General features: G+C 33.8%; 1 long non-coding RNA gene across 1 annotated transcript; it reads left to right on the top strand.

The window, feature by feature from the left end:
* The first annotated feature begins 1,389 nt into the window (after window positions 1-1,389).
* On the top strand, window positions 1,390-25,594 carry LOC128555739 (uncharacterized). The gene is made up of 3 exons (XR_008370313.1): window positions 1,390-1,531; window positions 8,013-10,080; window positions 22,504-25,594. It is a non-coding gene; the product is annotated as an uncharacterized LOC128555739 (long non-coding RNA).

Raw genomic sequence — 25,594 nt, 5'->3', positions numbered from 1 at the left:
AGATCTGAACTACCAAAGGACCAAGCTGTTTTACCTATATAGTCAAATATTTACGAACTGCTATAACATTTTTAAGAAGTATTCCGTTTAGCAAATTAAGTATTTTCAACTTATATTTTATACAACGCTTAGCTGCTGAAATATGAATAAGGTAACGACCACTGTCTAAAAATACCACTTGTGTGTTTTTATGTCAGTCTTAAAAATATTTTGATATTCACTGATTGTTTTTCTTTTGTCACCTGTGCACGTTTAGCTTGTTTAGTTATTCACGTGTTAGAACATTTACTGGGCGCATTTACAAAATTTAAATGTTATTACATGTTAAAATTATTTGGAAACTTATGAACCAACATATTTCTTCAAAATGTCCGGATTTTCATTAAATAAAATTGAAGGTTTATTCATTCAAGTCAGCTCTCACTACGCATTACTTAAAATTAGTGTTCGAAACTTTTTCAAGGTACAGCACCATAAACCATCCAATTCTTTCGGTAAAGGAGAGGCAACGAAAGTAATTTTGAAAGATTGCCATGCTATGTTCAACGTGTGACGCAACAATGTGAGCGTTTATATTGTACTGACCTTCTAACATTTGAAAAATGATCTAACGGTATAATGACCGATACGGATATTCGATATTCTTTTCCAACTACAGCCGACACTCTATAGACGGATTTACAATGCTATTGGTTGCCCTGATGTTATACCGGATGTTTTTATTTCAATGTACATGTGCTCTTTACATGTGGCAAAGAGACCGCGTTGTCGCGATGTCGTATCGTATTGTCGCGTGTCGTATCGGGATGTCGCGCGTCATGCTATTGACTTATAGTCGGCACACGACAATGCGACACGACATCGCGACAATGTCGTTTGAGAATGTCATTTGTCGCATCGCATTGTCGCGCGTGGAATCGCATTGTCGCGATGTCGTATCGCATTGTCGTGTGTTGGATCGCGATGTCGCACATCGTGCTATTGGCGTGTGTCGTATCGCATTGTCGCGCGTCGTATTGCATTGTCGCGATTTCGTATCGCACTGTCGTGCGTCGCGTTTAAGGGGCGACGGACGACATTTCACATGGCACTAACAGCATTCCGTAGTATCTCGTTATTTCCGCCAGCTCGGAATGATAGAGGAATATATAATGATCTCTTTAGGCACGTTAATGTCATAAGTTAAGTATCGTCGAATCTTTCTAATGCATTGTATTTCAATACACGTCGTTGAGTTATATATAACGCGTATAATCACTGCGGATGAGACTATCCGTTAATAAATTGTTTGAATATGTTTCATATCAGAAAATGCTTGTTTGTACACATAATTTTGTAATTATCCAGTGTGTTTGACACGAATCATTTTCACATTGAGACGTAAGTACATATAAGAGAAATGTATTTTTCTTCGTTCCATAGGTGAATGGTATATATCTGTACAATGCCATTCAGGAATGGGCGATATCGTTATTCGACAGCAAATACAAACGTTACATTGCCGGACCGAAAGAGATCTGCAGAAGATTATGTAAGTTTATTTACAATTTTGTGCAATTATAAAGGTATAGACAACATTTCATCACCTTAGCGCACTAACGATCTAAGAACAAATTTTACAAAAGTAACTTTTTAACATTTTTGGTTTCAAAATAGTCTTATACATCAACTGATGAAATACTCGATATTATGTCCAATGAAAAATGATGACTTTGATAAAATTGCCAAAACGGTTTACACGGTGTATACCCATATCGGATCCCTCTCTGTTCACGCACAGGATACTCTCTGTGCTAAACAATGCTCCAACGTCACTGAGCTCGGAAAATCAAATTTGTCGTCCTTAACAAATTTTTGTGCATAAAAACACAATTATGGCCCACGAAATGGCGTAGCTATATACCATTGCTTTTTTATTGTAACGTTTGTTTTATCAGTTGACACAAGTCCAAACGAAGATGGAATATAGCCGGCGGTACTGGCTTGGATGAACATCGTTTTATGTTTATGAAACTTACATACGACTTTCCTTGAATATAGTAAATTTATAGTACCTTAGATGTGAAGCCGTTGATCCTATTTTATATGTGGATATTTTCATCATATTTCCTTAAAAACGCTCTACTTTCGATTTCGTTAATGCACGGGATCCCTCTCATTCGGCTCAATTTTGCCTCACAGGATCCCTCTTGACTCTTTGCACACGGCAAGGGAACCCTCTCGGACACAATTATTTTTCTATCGGCACAGGTGCCCTCTCAATTTAACTTAAGTACTAGAGTTTACGAAATGGTGTTCGTATTTAAAAACAAAACAATAATTATAGGTTATTAGCTATATACCAGTTTTGTAGCGGAAATAGACTGTAAGACTTTAGGAGTGCAATATTCCTTTGCCAAAGAACGAGTGCATATTTACCGATGCAAAAATGATAACCTTTTTATTACATACGCATACAATGTAATGTAACTGTACTATAATGTTTTCAATAGTCTTAATAAGATTGACAATTCTGAAGTAGGTAAAAAAAGTTAATGCCACGAAACACATTCAGTTACGTCACGCATCCGATATCAAAGTCAGGCGTCAGTGTATGGAAAAATATTGATGTTTTCGGTAAAGACTTGTGTGCCCGGGCGGACGGGGGTTTGTTATGATAAGTACAGATGTGTCGCTGAACCTTTTCAGACTAGCTATGCATGAATGGCCATTCTTTTTATAGAAATTCGCGTTTAAACGTTATTTTTGTATCACTAAGATATCTACGGAAGAGCATTAGTGCCAGGTGCGTTTTTTTATTAACTCGAAATTTCGACTTACGTTACTCGAAATTTTGAGTTACTATCTTGCCCTTTTATCAGCAAAATTGACACATCCGTCCGTCAGTCTGAAAGGCCAAAAATGTAATGGACGACTTTCGACTCTTCAAAATGGAATCATCGATATACGCATCCATATATTGTACCGAACATGTAGGGACTTTAACATATACTACATTAATGTTTGACCTACCATAGGCTCTAAAGCTACTCAAGATTTCAAACTGTATCCAGGATATATACCCTCATTTACATGTATAATATATTCATATGATAGGGGCTCGAACTAGGTCGAAAACATTCCAGGTATGGTCAAAATAGTGAATTTTTTTAAGTTTAAATAATTCCCGGTCACCTTCTATGACTTCTCCTCAAAATCAAGGTCTGTCCAGGTACCCAGTCTTGGTTAGACTAATTATTACACTTTCATTTAGGTGTGTCTGTATTTCATTGAGATATGGGATCAAACTAGGTCGGAAACCTTCCAGACTTAAGCATGGTTTAGGTACTGAGTCTTCCTCCAACATAAAAGCTGGGAAGTCGCCTGTGTCGGTGCGACGTTACACCCAACAAAATAAATAAATAAATAAATAAATATGGTTTAAAAAGAGATATTTCCTATGAGCAAACGCTGCCATATGACTCTGTAGGGCTACCCAATGAATACACTTGGTACATAATCTTGGCCAGGACCTATACATCAAGGTAAACAATTGTAGTTAGTTACTCGAAATTTCGAGTTAGTATCTCAAAATTTAGACTTAGTAACACGAAATTTCAAGATACTTAAAGCGGCATGCCTCCAGATTCTTCGGCAACAAAAAATTATTTTTTTTAGATATCTTGAAATAAATACTATATTTCTTAAGAAGGCTTTAACACTTTTTTACTGACAAACTTTATGTTTCGGAAACACATAAGAATTTGCTGTTTTTACTACTTTTTACGATGAAAATCGAAAAGAGTTTATCATGCTTTTACTCCAGGTAAAATGTCTCTATTATAAATATCTATATTTTGAAGTCATTATTCACTACTTCAGCTATAGCGCTATTGGTTACGACTGGAAAATGTCTTTATTGTCGCGGCGGTCCGGGGTTCGATTTCCGACGCGGTCATCGTTTTTTTTTCTTGATTTGAAATTTTTAAAATATTTTAGAAACAAAAAATCATATTCTAATGTTCATAATATGACCAAAACTTCATTTTGAAAGAAAGATTATTTTTAGCCAAATCTGGAGGCATGCTGATTTAACTCTAAATTTCGAGACAGTAACTCGAAATTTCAACTTAGTTACTCAAAATATCAACATTGAAGCTTGAAATTTTGACTTGATAACTCGAAATTTCGGAATTTCAACATATAAACTAGAAATTTCGACTTAATAACACGAAATTTCGAGATAAGTAACTCGAAATTTCGACTTAGTAACTCGAAATTTCAACTTAATAACTCGAAATTTCGACTTGGTAACTCGAAATTTCAACTTAATAACTCGTAATTTCGTGTTACTAGCTCGAAATTTCGAGTTAATAAATGACATACACCTGACACTTATGCTCTTCCGTAGGTATCAGTTAATTTGATAATAAAATTTTAATATGAATGTTATGTTAAACTGCTGATTTATTTTCAAATCAAAAGCATCTTAAGGGAAGTAAAAACACCATGATCTATACCCTTAGAAACAGATGTTGTTTTCAATAAGAATACCATCTCAAAATTCTAACAATGAAGTTGAGGGTGCCGGTGCCGATAGAAATTTTGTCGAAGAGGGTTCCCGTGCCGGGTGCAGAGAGTCAAGAGGGATCCCGTGAGCCAAAAATGCACCGACTAAGAGGGATCCCGTGCATCAACGAAATCGAAAGTAGGGCGTTTTTAAGGAAACATGATGAAAATACCCACATAAAGTGTAACACACAATTAACCGCCTCGTTAGCCTAGTGGTAGAGCGTCCGCTTCGAGTGCGGGGATCGTGTGTTCGATCCCCGGCCGCGTCATACCAAAGACGTGAAAAATGGTACCAGTAGCTCCCTTGCTAGGCGCTCAGCTTTAAAAGGGAGAAACTGGCCTCTTCTCTCATACCCTCGTGGCGACGGATTCCATCAAGAATCAGGTGTCGAGAGTGATTAATATAAGTTGTAGAACTTCCTTCACAATCGACCTAAAATAAATTATGTATAAACTAAATTTACCTCTCCAGAACAATAACCTCTACATAACAGTCAATATTTGTATGTCCCAAAGGGTGTTAATCTACAGCGGTTGCACTGTACTTTTATTTGCATTGAGAAAAAGGTTTATCTGATGACATTAAAAATCAAAGCACCCAGAGAACTGATATGGGCAGCGGTTGACAGCTTCTGGTAATGGGCCTGAACAGTTAGCTTAAATTTGGTGATTCTTGTTAAACTACTAATGATTAATAATCATTTTAAACCTTTTTTTACCAAATCAAGTGATAAAATTCTGTTTTTACTCTGTCAAAAGGGATAAAGTAATATATGAGCGCAGCTCATGGGCTTATTGAAATTTTTTTGAGGTTTGGTTAATCTTGCTCAAAATATTCGTTTTTTTCTTTTTTTTTCTTTTTTGATATAATAGCAATTTTTAACAAATCAATAGGGTAACACTCTGCTTTTACTGGAACAAGGTGAATAACAGTAAATATGAGCAAAGGTCATGGACTAATAGATAATTATGTGATGTTTGGAGACGTCAAGAGCTTGTAGAATACTTGCATGAAGTAACTGACAAGGAACAGAAATTATATAGTCACTGTCCACTGGACATTTAACACATTAACCTTAAATCAATAATTATGGGTCATTTACCAGTCTTAAAGTGACCGTCGTTTCAAATGTGATCTTAGACCAAAGCATAATCTAGTTTTCTGGCTAAAAAATTCTGTTGTCAATGTGATCTTGATCTTTGACCTACTGAACTCAAAATCAATAGGGGTAATCTACTGGCCGTGACAAATCTCACGATCTCATGATCCTAGGCCAAAGCGTTCTCCAGTTAACACCCGGAAACCGATTGGTCTACAGACTGACCAACATCCATCGTCAAACAATAATACCCCTCCTCCTTCGAAGGAGGGCAATTAAGTTCAAATTAGAAGATGCCCATGTCTCCCCTAATGCATAGTTTTAATAGGCAAGAAGTCAATAGAGGATAGGAGCGAAAGGCAAAGAGACACTAATGGTTGTCTGCAATAGAGATAATCTACCTGGCATGTCCAATCACCCTATGAAGTTTCAAACCGTTTTCCATGTTCAGGCCCCTGTGACCTTGATCTTTGATCGAGTGAGCCCAAAATCAACAGGGGGTCATCTGCTCTACATGTCCAATCATTCTATGAAGTTTCAACATTTTGGGTCAAGTGATTTTCAAGTTATTGATACAGAAAGAGTTTTTCCGTCTTCAGGCCTCTGTGTCCTTTCCCTTAAGTCATGTGACTACAGAAACATTAAGGGTCATCTACTCTGTAATTCCTATCATCGTGATCGAAGGTTCTGGGTCTAATAATTCTAAAGTTATTGGTTAGAAACCGTTTTCAAAGTTCTGGTTCCTGTGACCTTAACTTTTGATCAAGTGATTCAAAAAATCCAATAGTCATCTACTCTACATGTCCAATCATCATATGAAGTCCAATCATCATATGAAGTTTCAATATTCTAGATCAAGTGGTTCTCAAGTTATGGAAACGGATTTCCATGTTCAGGCCCCTGTGACCTTGATAGGTGTTTTTTTTTTCTAAAATGAGATCTCATCTTGGTAAAAGTAGGTTATGAATATAATATACATAAATTACATAGGTAAAAGACACTTCAGAATAGTTCTTAAACTAAAAGCGACCATAAAAGAAAATTTACAATGAAATTAAAATGTTTTATTCCATTTTTGAAACATCCAAAACAACTACTACTGTCTGCAATACAAGCGCACATAGTGATCTTCAGGTTGCATTCTATCATTTTTCAGCTGTAGATTATTGTAATATACCTCATTATCATGACAACATGCATGATTTAGTGTTGTTTTATTTTCTGGTCCTTTGGGATCACGGAGTCCATTCAACATATTTTTAATAGAGTTGCACTTACATGTATGCGGGTGCTAGGGGGCGTAAAAGGTGTTGCACGTTTCATTACCTCCCATGAACAGACTCAATCAAATCGAGTCTACTAGTATTCTTTCTTGGTTGCATTCTATGCTTCTAAAGGATCTTTTTACGAATTTTATTGTTAAAATTGCAGATATTGAAAAAAAATTGTCTTAAATGACTTCATAGCAGTCTTCCGAATCCCGCTGTTGTATAATTATCTGAGAAGAAGTCGTACGCCAGTACGTGAATATTTGAAGACGAAAACACCGCAAATCTTCCAGCGATCAAAAGGCGAACTTGTTAAAAAAGTATGTTTCTTTCGAAAGAATTGTACCGTTTAATCATATGTCAATCACAAACACCAACTAGAATGTGAAATAAAATCAAATTAAAGTGCACATTTTCGTATTTTAGGGAAGCATGTCACGAATGTTTTCTCCCTCCGTTACGGCTGCAATTATTTTCCTAAGTCCTGCAAATAAATATTATTCACGTAAATATTATGAAAGGATCGTATCTTTCTCTATGAAAATTCAGATAACACCTCTTCTGTCGATTACATGCAATATATCTTTCCATAAACCCATTTTTTTGCTACAAACTTCGACGGATACACGGGTGCAATTTTATCATTTACTATCGTATCGAAATAGAACACACAAGTTAAATGTTTTCCGATCATGTGACCAAAACAAGTTTTTTGGTGTTGTTCTAATGAAAAAAATTCGATCATTTTTTCTAGCAGAGTTTAATTGAAAATGTTTACAAAAGACGCAACTTGGTTTTAATATCGATTATAGATCTACGCGTATGGTGCTGAAATACTGTACTATTTTTTTAGGTTATTTATAGTTTACTTTGGTCACGTGATGAACAAATGTTATGGTCATGTGATCAAAGCAAGTATGCTCACATTCATACGCTTTGTTTTTGTTATAAAATATAGATACGACAAATATTTACTTAAGCAATGCATTTTATTTTGATAAATGTTGAATCTCAGAAGCTTTTTGAAAGTTAAACAGACTTAAATTACGTAAAATTTATGGAGGACATGGAACTACTTCTTGTTTGGTTTCAGGTAAGCGTATCGTCCGGAAATTTGTGGTATGGTAAATCTGTGGGCACGCTTCGCTGCCAACAAAAATCATCTGTATTGATCACCAAATATTGTGTTTGTCATTATTCACTTGTTATAAAGCAATATTAATGCCTTTTTAAAGTATTATTTTCATAAAATGACGAAGTTATGAAATAGTACATGAGTGACTGCAGAAGAATTAGTACTGTGTTATAATAATACTGCTTACAGTGATCATGGGAACTGTACCAACCAGTATGGAATATACTGTTTACACTAATTTGAAAAAAAAAGTTATATTATACAGGAATACCTATAAATTTGTTTTTGCTTAGAGCTTTCACTATGAGTATGTATTCTTTGATTTTGATGTATACTGTCACATCTTAAATAGTTACTAAGCAGGGTACTTGTGAAATTTCTTCAGGTTTTTTATATTACTTCAAATCTGTGTTATGTAACATTAAAACAATCACAACATTTTTTTATAACAACACTCAGTCTGGGCAAAATCAAAAGAAATTTAATATAGCCTTGATGTAGCATAGTTTAAACCTTTTGATTTTCAATAACATTTCCACAATGTCTTGGAATGATATCACATCTAATTTTGTTCATTTAGCTATAGAAAAGAACTTGATACAACATTTCAATTTGCCACATCTTTTTGACAAATACTTTGTAGTTGTATTTTAATTGTCCCTTCTTCTTTGAACAGCTTGTGTTGCTGTGAAAAAAATGTTTACCTAATATTAATGAGATTGATTTGTCATTCAACAATTCATTCAGTTTTCTCTGGATAATGCAAATGTAAATTCTTGAATTCTAGAAAGTTTTAATTATACAGCTCTGTATGTGCATGCATTATTGATATAACAAATTACAATTATGAGGTATTATCTGGAAATTTAAGTGAAATATTAACTTGTTGACACCAATTGACAACTTGTAATTTTGGCACTACTTGGCAAACCCTTAAATTTATTTCAAAATGGAATATGTTATAAAAGTAGAATGTGTTTTTTTTGTTAACACGAGTTTAAACCACACTTGGACATCTGGCAAATCCAGGGATTGTGCTAGTAACATCCAAATGTTATTGATACCTGAGGCTGTATAAATGAACAATCCTTATTTTTACGTTTTAAGCATAGCTTTCTACAGAAATGTGAGATATATCTTCGACTATTGATCTTAACAATAAATAGACAGAACAATAAAAATCACCAGCCTACGATATATTGTAATTTGTCTTCTGATAAAAATACAGTTCCTGATTTTAATTTGAAATATCCTTTAGTCTTAGGTAAAACTGCATAGTCTTGTCTCTTCAGTTTTTATTGTTTGCAGTTTTAACTATAAAATAGTGTCATCATCATATAAGATAAGTAGCACAAACGTTTAACAGCGACGAAAGAACATATAATTCACGATATAAATGATGTTAAAATCTTGCAAAGGAGAAATTCTCAAATGTTAACAGTACTGAGGAAAGTAAAACATTTGTCGAAAAATGTAAGAATCACGCAGATGAATTGATAAGGTTTTATTGTTGGCCATGTGATATATCTGTCTGTGCAATATGCATTTGTACTAGGCATCGAGCTTGTGAAAAAGTTGATTTTATAGGGGATATTGCAAAAACCTGGACAGAATCAGATGAATGTACAAAGATGAAACAAACGCTAGCTTCCCTTACGGAACGTCTGAATAGCGCAGAGATGAAGTTTCAGTCGAACATTAGCTCCACTGAAGAGTTTAGTAAAATGGCAAAATCGGCTATCAAAAAACAGCGAGATGCTATCGACACTTTTTTTGACAAAATCGAAGAAGAAATAACTGAGAAAGTTGAACAAATGCGATGTGAAGACACGGAAAATATGGAAAAACGGAAGACAGAATGTTCGGCCAACATGAAAGAAGTTACAGGCCTGGTAACTGACGTGGAAAATAAAGAAAAGTTGCATCAGTTTTGCCAGTTATTCATTAATTAAAAAAATTCTAGGACAGCAATTGAAAAGTTAGAGGAAAATATGGGCAAGATTGAGGATGCAAATTCAATTACAAGGTATATATTGTTTGAATATGTATAGAGCTATATGTAAGTTGTTTGTTAGTTTTGGTTTTCCATTTCAATTTGTTTTAAAATTATTCAACACTCAACTATACTTAGGTCTGTGTCACGTTATTTTGGACCTCCGATGATTTATTTATACTATATGCAAAATTGTTTAAAGGTTAATATCTCTAGGTACAATTTATATTGGTTTTGAAAATGTAAAATAAATTTAAAAATCAAGATGTATGATTTTCCCATAGAATTACGTTGTAAAATGAGATGACGTCCATTCCAAGATGGCGGCGTCTACAAAAAACGTCATTTGCTCACAGTTGGGGTCGTCTGATCTAACTTTTTATTGAATAACAGATATTTAACAGAAAATAAAAACAAACGGCGACAAAAACAATTAGAATTTACTTGCACGGTAGGCCCTGAATAAATATTTCACTTTCATTTAGGCAGTTATTTCCGTTTCAGGTTTTCAGCTTTTTTCTGAAATATACTTATTCGTTAGCAATGACGTTAAAATAAATACAAGTCAAGTGCGCATCATTGTTTCAGCCATTGATAGTAGAGATAAGGACAGTAGAGGTATATGATTTATAAATGTAACCACAACACTGTTACAAATTTAAAGTTACTTTATTTATTTAGCTACTTCTTTACATCACTGCATCAGTCTCTAAATGGTTATGTAGATTAGTGAACTAGTAACTCCTTCAACGTGTAATCCAGTAAACTGGTAAACGTACAATCTCGTAGACATTACATCTCGACTTGAAACATGTAAATAGTCTACTGGCTAGAAATGAGTCATAACAATACCTATCAAGATTAATATCGTAAATACATGTATTATGTCTCTGTCGGCCAGAACGAACAATATTGAATCCAGCTCTCCTTATAATATGTTCAACAACTCATTTCAAACAAAGCTCATGATGCGTACATGTACAACATACATTTACTGTGTAGTATGGACAGTGTACTGGTTCACTGAATAATAATATCACAACTATTTACATAATAAAGTATTCTAGGCAATCATTATAAAATACATAAAAGATATAGTTCCGTCTTACGTTCCGGGTTCACCAGTGCTGCTCAAATGCCTTTGTACATGAACGACATCAAAAATACAATAGTTATTACAGTAATTACTTCTCAACAGATATAATATAATTGTTTACCTTCATCTAAGAGATGAATGTCTCCACTTTACTACACTGGCTCACTCATTCATGGCGGTACTGTGCTGGTTAGTAAGACCTGAAACACAGAGGGCCAACCACCATTGTAGACGTGCAAATCAGAGTAATTAGATGTAGAGACAGCGGCATTGCAAACCGAGTGACAGAATATGAACTCCAAACCCGAACGTGGAAACCAGTGACAACTCGAATACTGAACAACATAAAAACCGTAAAACAGCAATAATTACAGGAAACTGACAAAGCAATACATTCTAAAATAACAGATACATCCTTCTAAATGCTGCACAACATCTCTAAAGTTTGTCTAAGACCCCATGATGGAACAACAGGGCTCCCTACAGAAACAGTCCTGCCCCTTTCACTATCAATCGTACAGTCCGCTGATTAATTAAACTCCCGCTACAATAGCGAAAATTACTACCCTGAACCCTAAACAACCAATCAGTACTTGTTTTGTAGATAATTTTAACTTTTAACCTCTACAGTACTAGTAAATACTGTATGCTTTCGCTGTAAAAAATAACACGGTAAAATCCGGTGTAGCGTGAAATCTGTAAATTATATTATTGACATTTTAGGTTACAAGCTACTAAAATTCAACCCTGCTACATTCTCCCCCTCTCTGGAAAATGATGTCTCATCATTTTGAAAAAAAAAATATACGAAATTACAGGTTATGACAGCTAACTGGGCAGCAACGTTCTATCTTGTTCCTGCAATGACAAATGACAATTAAAACATATTTTAAACTGTACATGAAGTTCTCGGGAAATACAATTATATAAATTGATATAGTTTAGTATGCTTTTCAATGTATAGGTTAAAGAACCACGTTAAAGGTCCAATACTAAGGAAAGTGAACATTTTAATTTCTTTTAAAAAGCACAGAAACTATTTCATTTTATTGGAAAATGAAAGTTGGTATGTAGAAATTCGAAATAAATCGCAGTATATGTACAATTATTTTTCTATGAAGTATGAAGAAAGTTAAAAAGACCTGGGGGGTCATTCTGTCGATTCATTGAAATTTCAACATAATACACATACATTTCTTTGAGTTCCAAAGACCTTCTGTAAATTTTGACCTGCCAATCTTCATTATTTAGTGTCTTGCAGAAGTCTATGCACTGGCTATGAAAAAAATTGCCAACTCACTTTCCCTTAGTAATGGACCTTTAAAGCAGTATAACTATATCTACAGCTTCCATTCTTGCAGTTACAGGAAACCATCCACTTACTTTCTCCCCCTTTTAAAAAAAGTGGTCCTCACAATTTAATCTCACAAGAGAATGTAAGTCCAACTGGATATGTATACTTCTGTTCCTTTAATATTATCTGAAACTAGAAGTGAATTAATAAGAACAACTATGGTAAAAACAACAAATATGCATTATTAAAAATTTATTTCATAATTGCCTCAACAATTCTGTGTGCTTCATCTGAAGTTACAGTATTAGGTAGTCCTGACTCCAGAAACTTTGCAAGAGCATCAAGCTTTAAATCCAATTGCCTGTTGTCTATACTGGTAGATTTGCAAACATAGTCTTGCAAATAACTTGGCATTTTGTTGATGTTTTTCCTTACAGATTTTCTCGGTTTGACTGGTAGTTTGTCTTTTCTTACTTTGTGTGCACGACTTGCTTTTGTGCCTGTAATTTCAGCTTCTTGATTCTTGTTTGGCACTTCTTTATTTATTTGTTTTATTGCTGTATCTTCTACTTCATCCTCTGATCTTTTGTTTTCTTCACCACTATAATCATCATAGTGAGTTTCTACCTCTGTTCTTTCATCTAATACATTTCTAACTTCTTTGTCTGCTTCTACTTTTGCAATTTCTGCTTCTGTATCAGTTTCTCGCACTGTTACGTATGTATGTTCAGTGTCTTTATCTTTACCATGAGATCCTAATTCTCTTACACTTTGTTTCTTTGTCATGTGTTTCAGAGATATGGGCGTCCCTATGTTTCACTGTCAGTATGACAATTTAATCCTCTGAATCACTAGACTCTGTAGTGAGCTCACATTCTCTTCAATTGTTTTCCTCAGTTTTATCTACTCTGCTTCTTGGTTTTGGTACTGGTCTTTCTAGACTGGAATCTTTTTCATCATTGAATGATCCTACAGGTAGTAAATGATTTCTATGAATGGTTTTTTTGTGATACCATCATCTGACCTAATTCTAAATACTGGCATGTCCCTGTTTGGTTGATCGTTCGCTTTTCTATCATAGTTTTTCTTTTGTTTGTCTCTTGCTGCATCTGAATGTTTCTTTACTATATCTTGTGTTTCTTTTATTTTTTCTTTAAGTTCCTTCACATAGTCTGTTGTTGATTCTTGTTTTACTGCAGATTCGAAAAGTGTGTCGATTGGTAATTTTGGCTTGCGACCAAACATCAGTTCATATGGAGTGTGTTTTGTAGACTCATGTTTGGTGCAGTTGTAGGCAAAAACCAATGATGGTAGGTACTGTTTCCAATTATGTTTCTGGTCTAGTCTAAGTGTTCCAAGCATTGCTATCAAGGTCCTATTAAATCTTTCTGTATTTCCATTTCCCATCGGATGATAAGATGTTGTAAGACTTTTCTGAATTCCCATGATGTTGCAAAGTTCTTTGATTAAATCACTTTCAAAATTTCCACCTTGATCCAGAAAGAATTTTTGCTGGCCAAAGTTTACTATGAAACGGTTACACAGAGCTTCTGCTGTGGTTTTGGCAGTCTGATTTTTTGTTATATATAGCTGTTGCATATTTAGTAAAATGGTCAGTTATGACAAGGATATTTAAATAGCCGCCTTGAGGCTGATCCACAGAGAGAAAGTCCATACAAACCATTTCTAAAGAATATGTTGTAACAATGTTTATCAGAGGAGCTCTGTCCTTATTACCTTTCCTCATGGTGCAACGTTTACACCCATTTACCCAGTGTTCAATGTCAGATGTCATACCAGGTAGGTAAAATCTATCCCTGATGAGTGAAGATGTCCTATCTTTCCCAGGATGACCCATGTCATCATGAAGTTCTTTCAAAACCTTTTTCTATAGATGTTTGGAAGTACCAGTTTATATATTTCCTGATCATTGTCATGCAATATTTTATACAAAACACCTCTAATTACTTGAAAATATTTTGTTTCTTTTCATCTGATAGTCTAGTTTGTTATACTTTTCTTTTTGTTTAGGGAGTTTGTTATCTAATTTGGCTCGAAGCCACTTCCCAAAAGAAAATCTTCTCTCTGGGCTTTGCGGATCTCCCTAATCTCAATTTGAGCCATAGTTTATCCTGCTGATTTAGTAGCTTCAATAATATTTATTGAGGCTGATGGAAAGATATTGACCAAACCTTCCACGTATACTGACTTGCAGATTGCTTTAATGGTATCATCCTGTAGCACAATAAATTCCTCATTGTCTTTTGTTAACTTATGATGGGAATATCTGCACATAGCATCAGCATCTGTATTTTTCCTTCCCGGTTTGTATAAAATGTCAAAGTTGTAATTTGCTAAAGCAGATGCCCAACGCTGTCCTGTGGCATCAAGTTTTGCTGATGTTAAAACATGTGTAAGTGGATTGCCGTCAGTATAAACTGTAAAGTGATGCCCTCTGAGATAATCACTGTACTTTTCTGTAATGGCCCACTTTAAACACAGGAATTCTAATTTAAATGCAAGGTAGTGTTTCTCTGACTTTGACAAACTCCTGCTTGCATAAGAAACCACTCTTTTCTTGTTATTTTCATATACAATGTACAATACAGCACCTAATCTTGTTGAACTAGCATCAACATGCAGCTCAAAAGGTCTAGAGAAATCAGGATAGGCAAGAATAGGTGGTGATGTTAATATTCCTTTTAATTTCTCAAAGTTGTTTTGTTCAGGTTCAGTCCAGAGCCAAGGTTTTGGTTTAGTATTCTTTTTCTTTGTTGTAGGTGGCAGGAGGTCATTGAGAGGTTTTGTAATCTTGCTGAAATCTTTGATGAACTGTCTGTAATACCCTGCAAAAGCTAGGAATGATCTAAGTTCATCTGCATTGTTAGGTGTTGGCCAGTTTCTGACGTTTTCAATCTTGTCTGGGTCCGTCTCTACACCATCTTCGCTCACAACATGTCCCAAGAATTTGACCCACTTTTGTAGAAAGTAACATTTATCTGCTGACAATTTTAATCCACATTCAGATAGTCTTGTCAAAATTAAATCCAATCTTTCAAGATGCTGTCCAAAGCTTTCTGAAAAAATGATCAAGTCATCCAAATATATGACACATATTGTCATATTAAAGTCTCCTAAACATTCCTCCATTAACCGTTGGTACGTCGCAGGGGAGTTTGATAATCCAAATGGCATTTTTCGGTACTCATAAAAACCAAGAGGTCCTACTGTAAAGGCAGTGCGTTCTTTGTGTTCTTCTTCAATTTCCACTTGATGGTAATCGGATTTCATGTCGATTGTTGAAATTGTTTTAGCTCCTTTAAGGCAGTCAAAAACTTCTTCAATCCTAGGCAGTTCTGGAATGTTTTTGCTATAAGTTGTTTCTGGTGTTATCAAAAACAAGCATGTTCTTTCATTGCAATTAGGTATACACTCTGTTGTCAACGAGGTTTCTACATAGCCAATGTATGGAAATTTGCCACCATCTGCACATTCTACATTTAAAATATATTGCAGTGGTTTAATGTCAATGTCTCTTAGATGATCTTTATAGAATGTTTCTGTGATGTAACTTATGTAGCTTCCAGTATCTATAAGTGTTTTTGTTTCTATTGTATTGATTTTGACAGCTGTTCCATTTGACTGTCCAACAAGTTGTGGACAATTGTTTTCCGTGCCCAAGTCTGGTCCCGTGACAGAGGCACTAGTTAGTTTTCTGACTGCTGACAAAATCTAGCAATGTGGCCCACTTTCCCACAGTTATAGCACTTTCTTTGTGGCCAAGTGTCTCGCCCTCCATAAGCGCCTCTTTGATTGTTGTTTCTTTGATCCGGTTTGAAATCATTTCTTGATGTTGATATTGTGGCAGGAATGGTTAATTCTGTATTTAAAGATAATAAACTATGCTTATTTTGATTTAATATAAAGCAGTAACTTCTATTTCCTTAAGTGAAAAGTTGACAGTACTTGCTGAAATTTGATTTATCAAAAAATTCACTTGTTTTACAGCACAGATTTATATGTATATTTACTGAAGCATTTAAATTTTACACTGACCACTTTATTTGAATGTGGGCTGTTCAATTATTATCTTGGCCTATCTCTAGTTAATCCCTCTACTGTTACAGTACCTTTATCGGTTCAATTTGTACTATATAAATACTTTATATATACCCCTTGTGTGTTACTGAATATCTGAGCATGAAATTCTCATGTTTTTGGGCTATGCCAGGGTATATATATAGAGCAATATTTTTCATTTAAGTTTGCTAGTTCACAGACACTCGCAAGGTAACTTCTACCTTTTGTCAGAGCTTAGCCACTTCTAGAAATAAATAAGGGGTATTTTTATTTTTCGATCTGGGTGTTCTAAATTCAAAAAGCTAAAACTTTCACCACTATTTTTGGCCATGTTACTCTTGAGGTTTTTACACTATAAATTTTGCTAGTCATGTACATGTATTGCTAGTTACATCAGGTCTATACTTTTGATAAAATGCTGTGATTTGGTACTGTAATGAATAAAAGCTGATTGAACCCAGTTGATCCTTTCTTGTACTTTTACCTAAGTATGCAGTAATATATAACACAGAATCTGGGAGAAAACAGGATTTAATTGAGTACTGACTGATCTGTTAAAGTGTTGACAGTCCTGTTACAATCCTCTGCCTTTTTGTCCTCTTCCTCCACCTCTAAAGATGTATTGTTTACTTGTATCTTAAGATGACTTTTCCGCTTCCAATGACTGTACTCATGCATCTATTTCATCAGCAGTTCTTTTACTTCCTTCAGTTCTGATTTGTCTTCCAATTTATTTGTCGCTTTACATGTTGTGTCCTTTTCTGATGTAATATCATTTTCTATTTTGCGGACTTCTATTTTAAATTTGTCGTAATCACTGATAGTGTCGAAATTGTAATTGGCCATTTGTTTAATCTGTGGTTTTAATCCCTGGTAAAAACACTTTTTAAAATTTCTTCATCATGTCCTACTATTGCTCCAAGTTGTAGTCCTTCTGCAAAAAAATCTTCTAATCTAATTGCATAAGAGCGTACAGACTCTGTTTTCTCTTGTTTGCAATTATAAAATTTCCTAAGAAATGATTCCTTTGTCTCAATGTCACTATAAGTACTTTCAAATTTCCTAAGTACTTCTGCAAGTCCAGCCGTGACCCCCAATCTGCGAAGTATATCAGCTGCCACCCCTCTCACATAGCGCCTTAATGCTGTCATTATCTTCTCTTCTTTATGCTTTCCCAATAAGCATTTTACTTCATTTATCCAAGTCTTGAAGTTTACTTCTCCCTTTCCTATCTCTCCATAAAATATGGATATCTCCGGCAAATTGTCCTTTGTTTCTATCAAAGTAGTTGCTGTAGGTGGACTAAGTGGGTGTGTAGTGTCTCTTGCATGCACACATTCTTCTAGCTCCTCCGCACTTTTTATCTTTAGCTTCCGTGCTGCCATGATTAAACTAACCTCATCTGGGGTTACCTCCTCTGTTGATTTGTCTCCTGACTCCATTATGATATGTGTTTTCTTTGAATCCTTTTTTTCAAGTGTCTGTATATCACTAATATGGGTCAAAGTAAATGCACTATCAGTCGCTAATTATGAGCAAGTGTTGCTTTCACTCAATGTTATTTACAATTTGATACATGTCATTTATATGTGAATGAAACAATTCAGTAACTTATGATACAAATAATTTATATGTGAATGAAACACTTTAATAACACATGTAATTCTATTACTTATCACAACAATTTTCAGTAATACAAATACAATTGTAGATTTCTTTAAACACCTCGCAACTTTTCGCAACACAGGTTCACAACTGTCTCACTATGAATACTTCACAACTTTTCACAACACAGATTCACAACTGTCTCACTATGTATACTTCACAACTTTTCACAACACAGGCTTACAACTATCTCACTATGAATAGTCTTTCTCAAAAGTGTACACAATTTTATCTAATTGTGCACCATCCTATATTTTAATAAAATTCGCAACAAGTGAACAACGCGTACACGTTTGTACAACATAATCTGTAATGATGTAATTTACTGAAGTTCTCTTTAAGATCTAAGTGCAATTATGTTTGGTTATATTATTTATACCCACGTACCTAAGACTGAATAATACAAAGTTTTATTGAAGAAAACTAAAATACTATACTTTTATTATTATTTTTATTTTGTTTAAAAGTAACCTTAGCTTAATAAAGCTGTAAACAGAGTTGAACTTCCTTAACTCACTGTTCAAAATCAAATAAAATTAAAATTTTAACTTAAGTTTAACTTTTTTAACTTATGTTTAACTTTTTTTAACTTTAATGTATATTTGTTTAAGTTATTTCCAGAATAAATCTATGAGTTAAATCTGGGCTTAATTTCTAACTAAATTCTTATTTAATTGTTTTAAATCACTGTAATTATTACTAACATAACTTAAGTTTAACTTTTTAACTTAAGTTTAACTTATTTATCAACTTAAATGTATACTTGCTTAATATATTTCTAAGATTATGATTTATCTAAGTATTTAATATTTATCTGAAATTTTGTTTTAATTCCCTCAAGTTAACTTTATTTACTATAATCTTAACTTTAGTTAACTTCACTTAGTTAAAGTTTAACTTAAATAATTAATATTATGATTCACCTCAAGATAATATGAACTTTTTGAACTGTGTAAGGCTGAACTTGGTAACTTGTATGTTAAATTCAATTTATTACAACGTCAGATTATTCCTAAAGCTTTTTCGCTAAATTATAGACAGAGTAATATCTAGATCTATACTCTTTTTATTACCACTAAGTTATAATATAATTTGTGTCTGTTGTTCAATGTTGTTGTAGTTCGCAACCGACCGAGAAACTTAAACGGCGAATTTTATTTGCGAATTTCAGATATAAACTACACTGCAGTTTACATCTAAACTATGTTTTCTGAAATTATTAATTAATTTCAGAACAACAATTTCTTTTCACATGAAATTTTAAATCTTTTCTAAACGGCTATATGATTGTATTTTTTTTTGTTTTTTGAAAACTGTTACCTGTTATCAGTCCACCAATAAAAAACAAATAATGTACACAAATACTACCACACCTGGTTTTATGAATGAAATTCCAATGGGATTATACCTGCCTAAAAGTACATGTAAACAAACAAGGGGGCTATCCAGTATTCTGTCACTCTTTTTGCACCACTGAATGAAGATAGAGTAGGAAAATATAGAATTCAGAGATTAACCAATGTTAATAAACATGCAAAGTTATCAGTGCAGTGACCACTTGCTTACTACAAAATAATCACACCAATATTTCAATAAAAATAACCCTGGGATTCACTACTTAATAAAGATTTTCTACCACACTAAAATATATGTATGGAATGCCTGTTCTGTCAAAATTATTAAAATTGCTTATTCTTTCAGAAAAAATTTAATTACTTTGAAGAACTTGAAATAATTTCATTAAAAATAGAACTGAAAAGATTCAGGAATTTAGAATAACATATACAGTAGGCTATTACTATGTAACAGATCTGATGTCCTTGTAAGAAAAAAGAACCTTGAGTATGATCAAACTGATTTCTAGCTTATCAACTTATTTGTTTACCAATGATTTATTAAATTAACAAGTTTTCCAAGATTTTTCTTCAGAAATACTGTAATAACTGTAGATTTATTTGAAAATAAAAAAAAATCAGTGAAATCCCAGTATAAAATGAAATCTTAAGTACTAAGCTATATTGACGTACCAACTTGTTGAACAGCACTGGACTTGAACACTATGTACCAATACAGAAACCTTAAAAAATGTCTTGACTAACTGTTTACTAGAGGAGGTTTAATCGTTTCTAAGAGCACACTGCAGTGTCTTGTTATGTTCACTGTTGGAAAGATTTCGTCGCCCTGGAATGTTCCGGAAGTGCATTCGTCTGGATTCTTCGTGCATCGAAGATCAGGTCCTTGATTGTCTCCCTAGAGTTACTGGTAATACGGTATTTGCAATGTTCTATTGAATAATTGCCTGTTACTATGTGTATCTTTGAAATATGCGTCTTTCAACAGTCTGCTATCATTGTATCAAGTTGTCTATAGATTACAGTATACTATTTACCGTTTTCTTCTCAAAATGTCTTACCACAGCTACTTAAGTGTTTCTATCACAGTACGGTGTTGTGATCACAGTTATTATCTTACTGGAGTGTTTCTATCACAAAAACCGTTGACTTTATAGTGTTTCTATCACAAGAACTGTTGACTTTATAGTGTTTCTATCACAGCACCCATTCTAAATTGTCTTATAGTCTTTATAGTTTTTCCATCACAGCACCCATTATACTTGTATAGACTTGTAAATTATTTAGCTTCGTACACCCTCCGGCAACTTATTGTCTCAATGTTTTTAAAAAGTTCTGTTTAAAAAAATTCAAAGTAAAAAGTAAAAACATAATGACTGTACTGTGCAGCATTCAATGTTTCTATAGCACCATCCTGTCCTACCAGAAGTAACCGCCACCAGGTCGAATTTTCAATTGTGATTTTTGTATGTTGGGCGCCAATTTGTAACCATAACACTGTTACAAATTTAAAGTTACTGTATTTATTTAGCTACTTCTTTACATCATTTCACCAGTCTCTAAATGGTTATGTAGATTAGTGAACTAGTAACTCCTTCAACGTGTAATCCAGTAAACTGGTAAACGTACAATCTCGTAGACATTACATCTCGACCTGAAACATGTAAATAGTCTACTGGCTAGAAATGAAATCTGTAAATCATATTATTGACATTTTAGGTTACAAGCTACTAAAATTCAACCGTGCTACATAAAAACATTTTATATTATATATAAATTCAAAGAAGGCTGAAGCAGTTAACGATTTTGTATCATACAGGATATTCTTGACTTCTGCATTTGAAAAATAGTGTGATTAAAGATAACGTTTCAATTGCATAGTTCAGTTATTGACGTGAAATTCCTCATTGGAAACACTGAATGAAGTTACGGATGATTTATTCTCTGTGTGAAACTTCCGACTTTGAAAGTGTGCATTGAAATGGACGTCGATTCGAAGGATTTGGATTAAATCAGTTATGGTTAAAGGAATTTATAAGGATAAATAGCAGGATTTTATTTTGCAAAGTGACTTCTTTTTCCAAATTTAATACTTGCATTTTTGTTTTTAGATTTGTTTCAAAGTGAATCAAATTCAATCAAACTCAAGTTTTTTACGGAAAGAAAATCAGAAAAGCGTAAAAAAGATAAGTGTGTAACGCGTCCCCGAGGACTGTAGGTGATTTTACGGAACATAACACGTAAAGTTTCCTGTAAATCTCCAAAATATCTGGCAATGACATTCAGAAATAAACAGCAATTTCCCATAGAGAAAATAAAGTTCTGCAGCACGGGAAAACCAGATGATTGTTGCAAATCCTTAAAATTCCCGAGGATATTTTGTTTTTCAAAAACATCCTTTATGTTCTTTGATACCGCTTAGTTTCTCCATATCAGCCCAAACTTGAGGTCCAAAATATATAAGAGGTGAGACAGACCGTACGTACATCTTCTAGAAGTACAAATGCGAGGTGAAGACACACAAAAAAGATATATCTTTTGCATAGATTAATTCAGATCAACGTTAAGAATATGAAAACAGCTATTTAACTATAACCTTCAAGGGTGAAATGAATATTGAGTAAACAGACATCGACTTTAATATATAAAACAATCTCTTTTAACAAACGTAGGGCAGTACAAATTACCTATACGTAATGGGTATTTATGTTAAAAATGATGTTTTTCAGTTATAATAGCTGATTCCTAAGTACCATGGTTGCAGCATTATAGAAGTAATACTATTCTCTGTGTCACAAAACCTTTAAACGACTTTAACACATTCAAATGTTGTCCAAACAGTCGAGAAAATCATATGAAGCATCAGGCAGATAATATTAAAGACTGTTTAATGTTAATATATATATATAGCATTTAATCCTGATCGGCTACTTTACCCATATGATTTTATTTCTCTTCGTTCTTTTCAGGTACGAGTTTCAGCCTGCCGACTTCATTGGTAAAATGTTTGAGGAAAAGGAAATGGGATATTTGAAGACTACTTTGACTGATGAAAATCAGTTCGGCAAGGGTAGCTGTGAAGATACTACGGAAACATAATAGCCCATATACACGATGATATCATCTTTATATCATTTGTATTTGTTATCTATTTATAACTCCAAATGTTGAAGTATGTTCATTTCTGCCATGAAAACAATCAAATGTTCGATTTAGCATTCAGGAATGTAATGTACAAAGAGACAGTAGTGTATATCGCACAGTACTCGGATTAGACTTCGTTGTATTTACTCATTTGCCTTCTTCCAGATTATTGTAAAAATATAGAAATGCACATGTATCTATCCATAATATGTGAATATAGAATCTATAGGCCTTTACTGAACTATTTTGAGAAGTTTTTGATACACTTTAAGTGTGTAAACACAGAGTTTCGGTCATAAGACCAAACAAAATATATAGTGTAATTGCTTATTTTCCAGGTAAAGAAGGTGTTCAACTTCTATTCAGATTCTAAGACGGAAAATTTGTATTGATAGTTTGCTAGTCAAATTTCCTTTGTCTGTGATAAATGTCCCATAACCTTATTAATTCTATGTAAAAACTAATAAAGTAGTTGTAATAGTAGAGGGTATGTATAATCATACGATTAGATAAACAATATTGTTAATATTGCACACGAACCTACATAATCAAAGCCATAAATGGAGGTTTTTAAAACAATGGATACAATAATACATTCTACTTAAAACAAACATTTAACCTTTGACATATATGTGAGAAAAGCTTATCAAAAACAGGAATTAACAAGAAATTAATGCATTTTACATTAAAGGTTGTTCTGCACTTTCGGATCAGTATTTTTTCTACGATGTAGAATTTGAGAAAACCTGTTTTTTCAATACCTCGGGATATACTTAGAAAACTCTGCAAATAATAAAAGATAGGGTCCTGTGCTTGATTTTTTTTGCTAGACTTATTTGAAAAATTAAACCTCACGCAAGTTTACGTAATGGGAGTCTATGGGAAAATCACTATTTTCATAACATTTTTGCGAAATAGAATTTTTTCTACAACGTAGATTTTAGTGAAACTTCTCATAAATAAACATATGGTCTATAATATGGTCAAATAAAATGTATAGGTCCGTGTGCTTGTTTTTGAGATGTTTGCCCATGATCAAAGTTATCCTCACTTTTCGAGCTGGTTTTAAGCCATTATTTTGAATTATTTAACGTGTCACATTTTTTAATGTCATATATTACCTTACGAAAGATAGATAAGTTGCCATTTTGATTAACTCAATCACGGGCTGCCATTAATTCATTAAAATTAATGATTTTCATTTCCGTACGCCGAATCCGGACTTTATTCTACGTTATCTGGATAAATGACATTACGCTATCACTTCCAGTCTATAAAACGTACAGAACTACCTTAAAGCCAAAAATGTTGCAACCACATTATGAACAAAGTATTTATGAGCCCTTTAAACCGCTATTAAATCTGTTTGGGTTTTCATAGTATACGTCTGCAGTTGTCGCTTCAGGATACCACAAATACCAAAAGACTACTGGACTCCAAAAGGTACAATGAAATCCATTCTTCGGGAGGTATTAAACTGACTTTCCTACATTAAAGATAGTCAAATATTTGTTGAGAAGTATTGCTTAATGCAGTATATTGACGAAATATAAAATATTAAGTCAACTTATCTGGAAACAGATTATGTTATAAAGCCCTTCTCTATTTAGTGTTCAATTTAGTTTAGTTGTTGACAATTGCTTTAAAACGGTACTCGACCCAAACAATGACTCTTGCATCTTAATGGTATTCTGTTTTTCACGACCATTGTCAGATAACCCACCCGCTTATGCCCATTTGTTCCATATAACTTGTACATAGCCTCATCAGAAATATGAACGTTTTTCCATATCTGATTGCACATTTTATAATACAGCCTACAGGGACTTGCCCTTTGTTTGTTGTTTTTTGAATTGTTTAGATGATTAACTATGCATTTGATCGCAGCTTTGCTCCCTAATCTTTGAAAAAACACGATATAACTACAAAAGAGGAACTCTTTACTTGGTTGACATCTGTCTTATATGTCAGTAAACTGACATTTTGTAATCTTACTAGCAATAGACTCAATGACTGATGGTGATGTCGTAGTAGATTATTTTGTGGAATGTTTCCTGAATTAGATGTAGAATCGAGATTAATGAAATGAATATGCACCATCTAAAATTAGACTCCCGCCCAAAAATATTGTAACGCTTTTGTCGTTTTATTCATTTTGTCGTATCAGCAATTTTATGTTGACGTTAAGTATTACCATCAAAACATACTGTACATATAAAGTAATTCGAGATTTTCTCGCTTGTAAACTTCAAGTTTTCTGTTAATGCTATTTGGATGCTACGCACCATCACCGTATTATAACAGCATTTTCCCAAACCCATTAGATTGTTGTTGCCGACATATATATATAATCTCTCTTTAGCTAAACTCCCGTCCAAATAATAGATCAGTGTTAGTTCACGGTCCCGGACGGCCATACTCCGTTCTTGATCTGGATGTATCAAATATGCGCTGCATTTAAGGGCGTTTCACAGATCTGGTAGCACTTTTCTGTCCAGCACATAGCATATGTGAAACTTTCACTTTTCTCTATCTAGCTGGTCGTATTTCAGTCAAATTATAAGTCTTTTTCAATCCATGTGCATTTACAAAGGGGCAAACAGACGACCAAATCCCGATCTGTGCCACTACACTGGATTCCCGAAATTTTCATAGATGGTCTTTATTATTTATTTTCGGCCGATGATATTTAGGTAGAATCGCTTATCTAAAGGTGTTTGATTATTACTTTTGTAGGTTTTGATTGCCTACGTAGAGTAGATCTTTGTGTTAATGTTTTATGGTAACATTTCTCACTTTCATTTGATTGATTATGTATACGAAGGGATAACCTTTCAAGCCTTAAATCATTAGGGTTGCTATAATTACGAGAGGTTGTTGATGTATCAATTCTTAAAGATAACACTATATGTTTGC

This window comes from Mercenaria mercenaria, chromosome 3 (genome assembly GCF_021730395.1).
Source record: "Mercenaria mercenaria strain notata chromosome 3, MADL_Memer_1, whole genome shotgun sequence".
In the NCBI taxonomy this organism is placed as follows: domain Eukaryota; kingdom Metazoa; phylum Mollusca; class Bivalvia; order Venerida; family Veneridae; genus Mercenaria; species Mercenaria mercenaria.
Note: the sequence above shows the minus strand (reverse complement) of the source record. Positions and strands in the feature narration are given on the sequence as shown.